At 61.8% G+C, this 13797-nt stretch overlaps 1 pseudogene; it reads right to left on the bottom strand.

The window, feature by feature from the left end:
- Positions 1–440: 440 nt before the first annotated feature.
- Positions 441–12742, bottom strand: LOC130611920 (DENN domain-containing protein 4B-like; annotated as a pseudogene).
- Positions 12743–13797: the final 1055 nt, after the last annotated feature.

Genomic DNA, 13797 nt, shown 5'->3' with positions numbered 1-13797 from the left:
CATCACCCCATAACCCATCACCCCCTAACCCATCACCCCCTAACCCCTATCACCCCATAGACCCCCCCAAACCCCATAACCCCCATAGCTCCCCATCACCCCCTAACCCCATAGACCCCCCCAAACCCCATAACCCCCATAGCTCCCCATCACCCCATAACCCTTCACCCCCTAACCCATCACCCCCTAACCCATCACCCCATAGCCCATCACCCCCTAACCCCCCACCCCATAGCTCCCCATCACCCCCTAACCCCATAGACCCCCCCAAACCCCATAACCCCCATAGCTCCCCATCACCCCCTAACCCCATAGACCCCCCCCCCCAAACCCCATTACCCCCATAGCTCCCCATCACCCCATAACCCATCACCCCCTAACCCATCACCCCCTAACCCCCATCACCCCCTAACCCCCCCATCACCCCCTAACCCCATCACCCCATAATCACCCCCGGGCAGGGCCGAGGGCAGCGCCAGGCGCCGGAAGAACCACAGCAAATTCCAGTAGAGGATGGGCCGAGCCCCCCGCAGCGCCGCCCCCGCCAGCGCCGCGCCCCCCTCGGCCTCCAGCGCCCGCTCCAGCTCCTTGCGCAGAACCAGGGGGCTCAGGTACGGGAAGGAAGAGAGGTCCTGGAGCGGGGGGGAGAGGGGATGGGGGGGGTGAGAATGGGGGGATGGGGGGAGAGAGAGAGGGGGGATGGGGATGGGGAGGGGGAGAGAGGGGGATGGGGGGAGAGAGAGGGGATGGGGGATGGGGGAGGGGGGTGAGAATGGGGGGTGGGGGGAGTGGGGGGAGAGAGAGGGGATGGGGGCATGGGGGGGATGGGGGGGAATGGGGGGGATGGGGAGGGGGAGAGAGGGGGATGGGGGGGATTGGGGGGAGGGGGGGAATGGGGGAAAAATGGGGGGGCTGCAGGGGGGGCGGTAGAGAGGGGGCAATGGGGTGCAGTGGGGGTGCAATGGGGGTGCAATGGGGGTGCAGTGGCAATGGGGGTGCAGTGGGGGTGCAATGGGGGTGCAATGGCAGTGGGGGTGCAGTGGGGGTGCAATGGGGGTGCAGTGGCAATGGGGGTTCAATGGCAATGGGGGTGCAGTGGCAATGGGGTTTCAATGGCATTGGGGGTTCAATGGCAGTGGGGGTTCAATGTGGGTGCAGTGGGGGTGCAATGGCAATGGGGGTGCAGTGGGGGTTCAATGGCAGTGGGGGTTCAATGTGGGTGCAGTGTGGGTTCAAGTGGGTTCAAGTGGGTGCAGTGGCGGGGGGTGCCCGCAGGGGGCGGTACCGAGGCGGCTCCGTTGCTCCCTTCCCCGTCGGCCTCATCCAGCTCCAGGCAGCGGCGGCGGTCGCTGAGCACCGGGCCCGGGGGGGCTGGGGCCGGAGGGGTCCGGCTCGGGGGGGCTGGGGGGGGGAGGAAGAAGAGGGGGGGATGGAGGGGACCCCACAGCCCCCACTGGGGGGGGGTGGGGTCGGGGTGGGGGGGAAGGATGCGAAGGGGGGGGCTTAGGGATATTGGGATGGATGCGGGATGCTGGGGACACAAGGGAGACATTAGGGACACTGGGGATACTGGGATGGATGCGGGGTGTTGGGGACACAAGGGAGACATTAGGGACACTGGGGATACTGGGATGGATGCGGGATGCTGGGGACACAAGGGAGACATTAGGGACACTGGGGATACTGGGATGGATGCGGGGTGTTGGGGACACAAGGGAGACATTAGGGACACTGGGAATACTGGGATGGATGCGGGGTGTTGGGGACACAAGGGAGACATTAGGGACACTGGGGATACTGGGATGGATGTGGGATGCTGGGGACACAAGGGAGACATTAGGGACACTGGGAATACTGGGATGGATGTGGGATGTTGGGGACACAAGGGAGACATTAGGGACACTGGGGATACTGGGATGGATGCGGGATGCTGGGGTCTGCTCCCAGAGGATGCAAGGATGGGGGAATCCAGTGGGAATCAAAGAGGGATATTGGGATGGATGCGGGATGCTGGGGTCAGCTCCCAGAGGATACAAGGATGGGGAGTCTAGTGGGACACTGGGAACACTGGGATGGATGTGGGATGCTGGGGTCTGCTCCCAGAGGATGCAAGGATGGGGGAGTCCAGTGGGAATCAAAGAGGGATATTGGGATGGATGCGGGATGCTGGGGTCAGCTCCCAGAGCATGGAAGTACGGGGGATGCTAGAGGAGGGATGTGGATATAGGGGCTTCCTCCGGAGGATGAAGGATGCAATGGGTGGGTTTGGGACCAGCGGGGACACCGGGATGGATGTGGGATGCTGGGGTCTGCTCCCAGAGCATGGAAGTACGGGGGATGCTAAGGGGGGGATGTGGATCCAGGGGCTTCCTCCGGAGGATGAAGGATGCAAAGGGGGGGGATTGGGACCAGCGGGGACACCGGGATGGATGCAGGATGCTGGGGTCAGCTCCCAGAGGATACAAGGATGGGGGATGCTAAGGGGGGGATGTGGATCCAGGGGCTTCCTCCGGAGGATGAAGGATGCAATGGGGGGGGATTGGGACCAGCGGGGACACCGGGATGGAAGCGGGATGCTGGGGTCTGCTCCCAGAGGATACAAGGATGGGGGATGCTAAGGGGGGGATGTGGATCCAGGGGCTTCCTCCGGAGGATGAAGGATGCAATGGGGTGGGTTTGGGACCAGCGGGGACACCGGGATGGATGCGGGGTGCTGGGGCTGCGGGCGCTGGGTACCCGTGGGGCTGCTGGAAGTGCCGGATCTCGATGCTGAGGAAGGGCAGGAAGGGGCGGGCGCAGAAGGGGCAGGTGCTGGTGAGCGTGGAGTCGTCCGAGCTCCATCCGGCCATCACCTCCTCGTCGTAGACCAGCGCCCCACAGGCCTGGCACCGCGAGCAGCTCGACAGCAGCACCTGCCCCATCAGCCCCATAGAGAGCCATGGGGCGGAGGGAGGGGAGGGGAGGAAGGGGGCAGGATGGGACCGCCCCCCCCCCCCCCGTGCTCACCTCCATAGCGGGGGGCTCCTCCTCCGGAGCCCCATGGGGATCGGAGGCTTTGGGAACGCCGGAGCTTCCCAGGGAGGTGTCGGAGAGGTCCAGGTCGCTGCCCAGGGATGCGGAGCTCTGAGGGATACAGGGCAGGGAGCACGGAGCTGAACGGGGCACGGGGAGCAGCCATAGGGATGGGGGAGCAGGTCCCATAGGAATGAGGCTGGGAGCGCTGGGGAGGAGCTGAGGAGGGAGGTCAGAGCGGCTGCCAGGGGGTGATGGGGATGCAGGGATGGTCAGGGATATAGGGATGCTATGGGATACAGGGATGCTCGGGGATACAGGGATGCTCTGGGATACAGGAATGATCAGGGATACAGGGATGCTCGGGGATACAGGGATGCTCGAAGATGCAGAGATGCTCTGGGATACAGGGATGCTCAGGGATACAGGGTACTCAGTGATAAAGGCATGCTCGGGGATACAGGGATGCTCGGGGATACAGGGATGCTCGGAGATGCAGGGATGCTCGGGGATACAGGGATGCTCGGGGATACAGGGATGCTCAGGGATGCAGGGATGCTCAGGGATACAGGAATGCTCCGGGATACAGGGATGCTCAGGGGGATGCTCAGGGATACAGAAATGCTCCAGGATACAGGAATGCTCTGGGATACAGGGGTGCTCGGGGATACAGGGATGATCAGGGATGCAGGGATGCTCAGGGATACAGGGATGCTGCAGAGGGATCTTCCTTCAGGCACAGGACAAGGAGTGAGGGGTTCAAATTGGAACGGGGGGATTTTGGCTGGACACAGGGAAGTTCTTCCCTGTGAGGGTGGGGGGACACTGGGATGGGTTGAATGGAGGTTTGGATGCCCCATCCCTGGCAGTGCTCAAAGCCAGCTTGGACCAACCTGCCCTATGGACACTGCCCCTTCCCATGGATCTGAATGAGCTTTATCCCACCCATCCCACTCCATCCCATCCCACCCCATCCTACCCTATCCATCCATCCCATCCATTCCAGCCCATCCCATTCCAGCCCATCCCACCCATCCTGCCCATCCATCCCATCCACCCCATCCCCATCCCATCCATCCCACCCCATCCATCCCATTGATCCCTACCCACCCATCCCATCCCATCCCACCCCATCCATTCCAGCACATCCCATTCCATCCCACCCATCCTATCCCATTCCATCTCATCTCACCCATCCTATCCCATCCACCCCATCCATCCCATTGATTCCTACCCACCCATCCCATTCCATCCCATCCCACCCATCCTATCCCATCCATCCCATCCACCCCATCCACATCCCATCCATCCCATCCCACCCATCCTATCCCATCCCTCCCATCCACCCCATCCCCACCCCATCCATCCCATCCCCACCCCATCCCACCCCATCCCCATCCCATTGATCCCCACCCACCCATCCCATCCCACCCATCCCATCCCACCCATCCCATCCCACCCCACCCCATCCATCCCTCCCCACGCCGCACCCCACGGGTACCTCGGATGCAGTGGACTCCGGGCGCTGCCGGGACCTCAGCAACGACCCCATGGGGCTGCGCCGTGGGGCTGGGGGGCGTCCCCCTCCCAGGGCTCGGGGCCGGGGCCGGGGGGGCGAGGGCCGGGCCCCTCTTCCCGGGGGACAGGAGCTGCTGGAGCTTGGCCGCCAGCCCCCGGCGCGGCGTCGCCGCCCCCCCCGGGCCCCCCCCGGCCTCCTCCGCACCCGAGGGGCTCCCAGGGGGAGGGGGGGGCGGGGGGGGCGGCCCCGGGACCCCCCCTTGGGAGCCCTCGGGCCGGGGGGGGGCCGGGGGCGCTGACGCTGCCGCTCCACTGCAGCCGCGGAGCCGGGGGGGGGGGTCCTGGAGGCTGCGCCCGGCCCACGTGGTTTGGCGCTGCCGGGGGGGCCGGGGGGCTGCGGGGGGGGCAATGGGGTCAGTGGCAGACGATGGGGGTCTGTGGGGTCAATGGGGGTCTATGGGGTCATCGAGGGTCGATGAGAGTCAGCGGGAGACAATGGGGGTCTATGGGAGTCAAAGGGGGTCAATGCGGGTCTAAGGGGTCAATGGGGGTCTATGGGGTCATCGAGGGTCGATGAGAGTCAGCGGGAGACAATGGGGGTCTATGGGAGTCAATGGGGGTCAATGGGGGTCTATGGGGTCAATGGGGGTCTATGGGGTCATCGAGGGTCGATGAGAGTCAGCGGGAGACAATGGGGGTCAATGGGAGTCAATGGGGGTCAATGGGGGTCTACGGGGTCAATGGGGGTCTATGGGGTCATCGAGGGTCGATGAGAGTCAGTGGGAGACAATGGGGGTCAATGGGAGTCAATGGGGGTCAATGGGGGTCTGTGGGGTCAATGGGGGTCTATGGGGTCAATAGGGTCATCGAGGGTCGATGAGGGTCAGTGGGAGACAATGGGGGTCTATGGGGGTCTATGGGGTCAATATGGTAATCAAGGGTCAAAGAGTCAGTGGGAGACAATGGGGGTCTATGGGGTCAATGGGTGTCTACAGGGTCAATAGGGTCATCGAGGGTCGATGAGGGTCAATGGGAGTCAATGGGGGTCAATGGGGGTCAGTGGGTATCAATGGGAGTCAATGGGGGTCAACATGGGTCAGTGAGTGTCAATGGGGACAGTGAGTGTCAGTGGGGTTAATGAGTGCCAATGGGGGTCAATGAGGGTCAATGGGCATCAACGGGTGTCAGTGGGGTCGATGAGGGTCAACGGGCATCAATGAGGGTCAATGGCAGTCAATGGGGTCAACGGGGGTCAATGAGGGTCAATGGGGGTCAATCAGGGTCAACGGGAGTCAATGGGATCAATGACTGTCAAAGGGGTGTCACTGGGAGTCAACGACTGTCAATAGGGGTCAATGGCTGTCAATGTGGTGTCATTGGGAGTCAATAAGAGTCAACAGGTGTCAATGGGAGCCCATGGCTGTCAATAGGGGTCAATGCCTGTCAATGGGGGTCAATGGTTGTCAATGGGGGTCAATGGTTGTCTGTGGGAATCAACAGCTGTCAATGGGTATCAATGGCTGTCAATGGGAGTCAATGGATGTCAACAGCTGTCAATGGGGTCAATGGCTGTCAATGGGGGTCAATGACTGTCAATAGGGGTCAATGGCTGTCAATGTGGTGTCATTGGGAGTCAATAAGAGTCAACAGGTGTCAATGGGAGTCCATGGCTGTCAATAGGGGTCCATGCCTGTCAATGGGGGTCAATGGTTGTCAATGGGGGTCAATGGCTGTCAATGGGAATCAACGGCTGTCAATGGGTATCAATGGCTGTCAATGGGAGTCAATGGATGTCAACGGCTGTCAATGGGGTCAATGGCTGTCAATGGGAATCAACGGCTGTCAATGGGGGTCAATGGGTATCAATGGCTGTCAGTGGGGGTCAATGGCTGTCAATGGGGTCAATGGCTGTCAATGTGGTGCCATTGGGAGTCAATGAAGGTCAATGGGAGTCCATGGCTGTCAATGGGGGTCAATGACTGTCAATGGGTGTCAACGACTGTCAATGGGGGTCAATGGCTGTCCATGGCCCGTCCCCCCCCCCATCACCTACCCCCCTCAATGCCGGTGCCTCCTTGGCGCTGGCGCTGCCGCAGGGGCTGCCGGAACCGCGCCGCCCCCAGCACCACGTTGCGGAGCTTGGCCCAGCGCTGCCGCGCGCTCTGGGTACCCGACGGCCACTTGCTCTCCAGCACCGCCTGCACCGGGTGGGGGGGGACCACAGGGATCAGCACCCATCGGGACACCCCCCCCCTACAACCCCCCCCCTTCATCCCCATCCACCCCCCATCACCATCACCCTGTTGTAGTAACCGTAGGTGACGGCGTTGGGGACGATGCCGCGCGCTTCATCTCCAGCATCACGCGCACCGAGAGCACGGGCTCCCCGTACTGCCCGCAGAGCTGGAGCAGGACGCGGTAACACACCTGTGGGGTGGGGAGGACACCCATTAAAGGGGTCTGGGACCCCTAACCACCCACAACCCCCCCCCCACTTTAGCACCCACCTCATCGGGCAGCACCACTCGGTGAGCCTCCATGCGGCGCAGGACGTCATAGGCCAAGTGCAGCGCGGGCAGCTTGGCCGGCGCGGCGCGGACGTGGGTGGGCAGGTAAAGGAACCAGAGCCCATAGCAGTGCCCCAGCAGGCACCGGCCCCACATGTCGGGGACCGAGGAGTACTTCTGGGCCACGCGCTGGGCCACCTTCATCTCCTATGGGGAGGAAGAGGAGGCAGTGATGGAGAAAGGGGGGGGCGGGTGATGATGAGCATCCTGCATCCCGCGCCGGCCCCACTGACCTGCTTGGTGCGGCATGGGGCTGGGCTGCTGGGGGCACTGCTCCGGGCCTGGCACAGCTGAGCCACCAAGGGGTCCCGGGGGGGCTCCAGGAGCTCGGGGCGCAGCGTGGGGAAGCCATCGTAGCTATGGGGTGAAGGGGGGGGGGGTTATGGGGTGAGGTGGGGGGCGCAATGGGGAGATGATGGGGATAAAGGTGGGGGGCTCACTGGTATTTGGCGGGCAGCTCGGAGCCGTCGGGGGCCACCGGTTGCTCCGGGGGGGTGATGAAGACGGTGTGCTCCCCCCCCCGAGCATCGTCCAGCTCCAGCAATGGGGTGTCCTCAGGCTTCTCTAGGTCCGGCTGTACCTGGGGATGGAGATGCGGGGGTCAATGGGGATGGGGGGTCAATGGGGATGGGGGGGGACACAATGGGGATGGGGGGGGCAATGGGGATGGGGGGGTCAATGGGGATGGGGGGGTACCATGGGGGTGCAATGGGGATGGGGGGGGTCAATGGGGATGGGGGGGTCAATGGGGATGGGGGGGTCAATGGGGATGGGGGGGTCAATGGGGATGGGGGGGTCAATGGGGATGGGGGGGACACAATGGGGATGGGGGGGTCAATGGGGATGGGGGGGTTCAATGGGAATGGGGGGTTCAATGGGGATGGAAGTGTCAATGGGGACAGGGGTGTCAATGGGGATGGAGGGGGTCAATGGCAGACGGAGGTGTCAATGGAGATGGAGGTGTCAATGGGGCTGGAGGTGTCAATGACAATGGGGGTGTCAATGGGGCTGGAGGTATCAATGGGGCTGGGGCTGTCAATGGCAATGGAGGTGTCAATGGGGCTGGAGGTGTCAATGGCAATGGGGGTGTCAATGGCAATGGGGGTGTCAATGGGGCTGGGGGTATCAATGGGGCTGGGGCTGTCAATGGCAATGGAGGTGTCAATGGGGCTGGAGGTGTCAATGGCAATGGGGGTGTCAATGGGGCTGGAGGTATCAATGGGGCTGGGGCTGTCAATGGCAATGGAGGTGTCAATGGGGCTGGAGGTGTCAATGGCAATGGGGGTGTCAATGGGGCTGGAGGTATCAATGGGGCTGGGGCTGTCAATGGCAATGGAGGTGTCAATGGGGCTGGAGGTGTCAATGGGGCTGGAGGTGTCAATGGCAATGGGGGTGTCAATGGGGCTGGGGGTATCAATGGGGCTGGGGCTGTCAATGGCAATGGGGCTGTCAATGGGGCTGGGGCTGTCAATGGCAATGGAGGTGTCAATGGGGCTGGAGCTATCAATGGGGCTGGGGCTGTCAATGGCAATGGAGGTGTCAATGGGGCTGGGGCTGTCAATGGCAATGGAGGTGTCAATGGGGCTGGAGGTGTCAATGGGGCTGGGGCTGTCAATGGCAATGGAGGTGTCAATGGGGCTGGAGCTATCAATGGGGCTGGGGCTGTCAATGGCAATGGGGCTGTCAATGGGGCTGGGGCTGTCAATGGCAATGGAGGTGTCAATGGGGCTGGAGCTATCAATGGGGCTGGGGCTGTCAATGGCAATGGAGGTGTCAATGGGGCTGGAGGTGTCAATGGGGCGGGGGGTATCAATGGGGCTGGAGCTATCAATGGGGCTGGGGCTGTCAATGGCAATGGAGATGTCAATGGGGCTGGAGGTGTCAATGGGGCTGGGGTGTCAATGGGGCTGGGGCTGTCAATGGCAATGGAGGTGTCAATGGGGCTGGAGGTGTCAATGGCAATGGGGGTGTCAATGGGGCTGGAGGTGTCAATGACAATGGGGGTGTCAATGGGGCTGGAGGTATCAATGGGGCTGGGGCTGTCAATGGCAATGGAGGTGTCAATGGGGCTGGAGGTGTCAATGGCAATGGGGGTGTCAATGGGGCTGGAGGTATCAATGGGGCTGGGGCTGTCAATGGCAATGGAGGTGTCAATGGGGCTGGAGGTGTCAATGGCAATGGAGGTGTCAATGGGGCTGGAGGTGTCAATGGGGCTGGAGGTGTCAATGGCAATGGGGGTGTCAATGGCAATGGGGGTGTCAATGGCAATGGGGGTGTCAATGGCAATGGAGGTGTCAATGGGGCTGGGCTGTCAATGGGGCTGGGGGTGTCAATGGCAATGGGGCTGTCAATGGGGCTGGGGGTGTCAATGGCAATGGGGGTGTCAATGGCAATGGAGGTGTCAATGGGGCTGGAGGTGTCAATGGCAATGGAGGCGTCAATGGGGCTGGGCTGTCAATGGGGCTGGGCTGTCAATGGCAATGGAGGTGTCAATGGGGCTGGAGGTGTCAATGGGGCTGGAGGTGTCAATGGGGCTGGGGCTGTCAATGGGGCTGGGGCTGTCAATGGTGATGGGGCTGTCAATGGGGCTGGGCTGTCAATGGGGCTGGGGGTATCAATGGGTCTGCGCTGGGGGTCGCTGCCGCCCCACTTTGTCCACGCAGGAGTCGAAGAAGTCGAGGCCGGGCTCGCGGTCGGCGCCGAAGGAGCGGTCCTCGATGAACTGCGCGAAGAGCTGCGTGCGCAGGAGCTGCGCGTAGAAACGCTGCTCCCCCGGTCCCGCGAGCGCAGGAACCCTGCGGCACGAGGAGGCCGTGGGGTGGGGATAGGGGTGATCCCATCCCATGTCCCTATGGAATCGTGGTTATAGGGGGGTGATCCCATCCCCATCCCATCCCCATTGCATCCCATGTCCCTGTGGAATCGTGGCTATAGGGGGGTGATCCCATCCCCATCCCATCCCCATCCCATCCCGCGTCCCTATGGAATCGTGGTTATAGGGGTGATCCCATCCCCATCCCATCCCCATTGCATCCTGTGTCCCTATGGAATCGTGGTTATAGGGGGGTGATCCCATCCCCATCCCATCCCCATCCCATCCCGCGTCCCTATGGAATCGTGGTTATAGGGGGGTGATCCCATCCCCACCCCATCCCCATCGCATCCCATGTCCCTATGGAATCGTGGTTATAGGGGGGTGATCCCATCCCCATCCCATCCCGCGTCCCTATGGAATCGTGGCTATAGGGGTGATCCCATCCCCATCCCATCCCCATTGCATCCCATGTCCCTATGGAATCGTGGTTATAGGGGTGATCCCATCCCCACCCCATCCCCATCGCATCCCATGTCCCTATGGAATCGTGGTTATAGGGGTGATCCCATCCCCATCCCATCCCGTGTCCCTATGGAATCGTGGTTATAGGGGGGTGATCCCAGCCCCATCCCATCCCGTGTCGTGGCCCTATGGAATTGTGGTTATAGGGGTGATCCCATCCCCATTGCATCCCGTGTCGTGGCCCTATGGAATTGTGGTTATAGGGGTGATCCCATCCCCATCCCATCCCCATTGCATCCTGTGTCCCTATGGAATCGTGGTTATAGGGGGGTGATCCCATCCCCATCCCATCCCGTGTCCCTATGGAATCGTGGTTATAGGGGGGTGATCCCAGCCCCATCCCATCCCGTGTCCCTGTGGAATTGTGGCTATAGGGGGGTGATCCCAGCCCCATCCCATCCCCATCGCATCCCATGTCCCTATGGAATCGTGGTTATAGGGGGGTGATCCCATCCCCATCCCATCCCCATTGCATCCTGTGTCCCTATGGAATCGTGGCTATAGGGGGGTAATCCCATCCCCATCCCACCCCATTTCCCTATGGAATCATGGCTATGGGGGAATTGACCCATCCCCATCCCATCCCCATCCCATCCCATGTCCCTATGGAATCGTGGTTATAGGGGGGTGATCCCATCCCCATCCCACCCCGTGTCCCTATGGAATCATGGCTATAGGGGGGGTAACCTGTCCCCATCCCATGTCCCTATGGAATTGCGGCTATAGGGGGGTTAACCTGTCCCCATCCCGTGTCCCTATGGAATCGTGGCTATAGGGGGGGTGATCCCAGACCCATCGCACCCCGTGTCCCTATGGAATCGTGGCTATAGGGGGGTGATCCCATCCCCATCCCATCCCCATCGCATCCCATGTCCCTATGGAATCGTGGCTATAGGGGGGTGATCCCATCCCCACCCCATCCCCATCCCACCCCCTGTCCCTATGGAATCATGGTTATGGGCGGGTTGACCCATCCCCACCCCATCCCATGTCCCTATGGAATCGTGGCTATAGGGGGGTTAACCTGTCCCCACCCCATGTCCCTATGGAATCGTGGCTATGGGGGGTGCTTCCCCCACTCATAGGGGGTTTTCAACCCACCCCTTCCCTATGGCACCCCCCACAGGTGGTGTCTCTCCCCCACCCCCCACAGGTCTCCCCCCTCCCCCCCACAGATGTTATCCCCCCCTCCCCCATAGATGTTGTCTCTCCCCCCCTCCCCCACAGATGCTGTTGTGTCTCCCCTCCCCCATAGGTGATGCTGTGGCCCCTCCCCCACAGGTGCTGTGCCCCTCCCCCTCACCGTGCAGCTCGAACAGGCTGTGTGTGTCGCTGCTCCCCTCCCCCATAGGTGATGCTGTGTCCCTCCCCCACAGGTGCTGTGTCCCCTCCCCCATAGGTGATGTTGTGTGGCCCCTCCCCCACAGGTGCTGGGCCCCTCCCCCACAGGTGATGCTGTGTGGCCCCTCCCCCACAGGTGCTGTGTCCCCTCCCCCACAGATGTTGTGTCTCCCCTCCCCCACAGGTGCTGTGTCCCCTCCCCCACAGATGTTGTGTCTCCCCTCCCCCACAGGTGATGCTGTGTCCCTCCCCCCCAGGTGCTGTGTCCCCTCCCCCATAGGTGATGTTGTGTGGCCCCTCCCCCACAGGTGCTGGGCCCCTCCCCCACAGGTGTTGCTGTGGCCCCTCCCCCACAGGTGCTGTGCCCCTCCCCCATAGGTGATGCTGTGCCCCTCCCCCACAGGTGATGCTGTGTCCCCTCCCCCACAGGTGCTGTGCCCCTCCCCCACAGGTGATGCTGTGTCCCCTCCCCCACAGGTGATGCTGTGGCCCCTCCCCCACAGGTGCTGTGCCCCTCCCCCACAGGTGCTGTGCCCCTCCCCCTCACCGTGCAGCTCGAACAGGCTGTGTGTGTCGCTGCTCCCCTCCCCCACAGATGCTGTTGTGTCTCCCCTCCCCCATAGGTGATGCTGTGTCCCCTCCCCCCCAGGTGCTGTGCCCCTCCCCCATAGGTGATGCTGTGCCCCTCCCCCACAGGTGCTGTGCCCCTCCCCCTCACCGTGCAGCTCGAACAGGCTCTGTGTGTCGCTGCTCCCCTCCCCCGCCCCGGGCCGCACGGGCCGCAGGAAGGGGCGGTACCCGCGCAGCGCGCACGCCATGAAGCGCAGGAACGCGCCCTGCGCGCGCAGCTCCAGCTGCGGCCGGCTCGGGGCAGGCTCCGCCCCCCCGCCAGGCCCCGCCCCCGGCCCCGCCTCCGCCTCGCTCGGCTCCAGCCCAAGCGCCGCCTCCTCGTCCGGCTGCGGGAACGCTGCGGGGGGGGGGGGACACAAGGGGGGAACCAAGGGGTTATGGGGGGATAAAGGGGTTATGGGGTACAAAGGGGTTATGGGGGATAAAGGGGTTATGGGGTACAAAGGGGTTATCGGTGATAAAGCGGTGATGCGTTACAAAGGGGTTATGGGATACAAAGGGGTTATGGGATACAAAGGGGTTATGGGGTACAAAGGGGTTATGGGATACAAAGGGGTTATGGGGTACAAAGGGGTTATGGGGTACAAAGGGGTTATGGGGGATAAAGGGGTTATGGGGGGATAAAGGGGTTATGGGGTACAAAGGGGTTATGGGGTACAAAGGGGTTATGGGGTACAAAGGGGTTATGGGGGATAAAGGGGTTATGGGGGGTACAAAGGGGTTATGGGGTACAAAGGGGTTATGGGGTACAAAGGGGTTATGGGATACAAAGGGGTTATGGGGTACAAAGGGGTTATGGGGTACAAAGGGGTTATGGGGGAAAAAGGGGTTATGGGGTACAAAGGGGTTATGGGGGAAAAAGGGGTTATGGGGTACAAAGGGGTTATGGGGTTATGGGGTAAAGGGGTTATGGGGTAAAAGGGGTTATGGGGTACAAAGGGGTTATGGGATACAAAGGGGTTATGGGGTACAAAGGGGTTATGGGGGATAAACGGGTTATGGGGTACAAAGGGGTTATGGGGTACAAAGGGGTTATGGGGTACAAAGGGGTTATGGGGGGGTAAAGGGGTTATGGGGGTACAAAGGGGTTATGGGGTACAAAGGGGTTATGGGGTACAAAGGGGTTATGGGGGATAAAGGGTTATGGGGTACAAAGGGGTTATGGGGGGGTAAAGGGGCTATGGGGGGATAAAGGGATTAGGGTTATGGGGGGATAAAGGGGTTATGGGGTTACGGGGGGGGAAAAGGGGTTATGGGGGGGATAAAGTGGTTATGGGGGCACAAAGGCGTTATGGGGGCACAAAGGGGTTCTGGGGGTCCCCATGCACCCCTCACTCACAGTCCTGCAGCTGCTGGGCCACGTTCTGCAGCGTGGCCAAGAGCACCTTGCAG

The sequence above is a fragment of the Pezoporus wallicus genome, unplaced genomic scaffold, assembly GCF_028554395.1.
Source record: "Pezoporus wallicus isolate ANWC-B61680 ecotype Strahan unplaced genomic scaffold, APGP_CSIRO_Pwel_v1 contig_12718, whole genome shotgun sequence".
In the NCBI taxonomy this organism is placed as follows: Eukaryota; Metazoa; Chordata; class Aves; order Psittaciformes; family Psittacidae; genus Pezoporus; species Pezoporus wallicus.
Note: the sequence above shows the minus strand (reverse complement) of the source record. Positions and strands in the feature narration are given on the sequence as shown.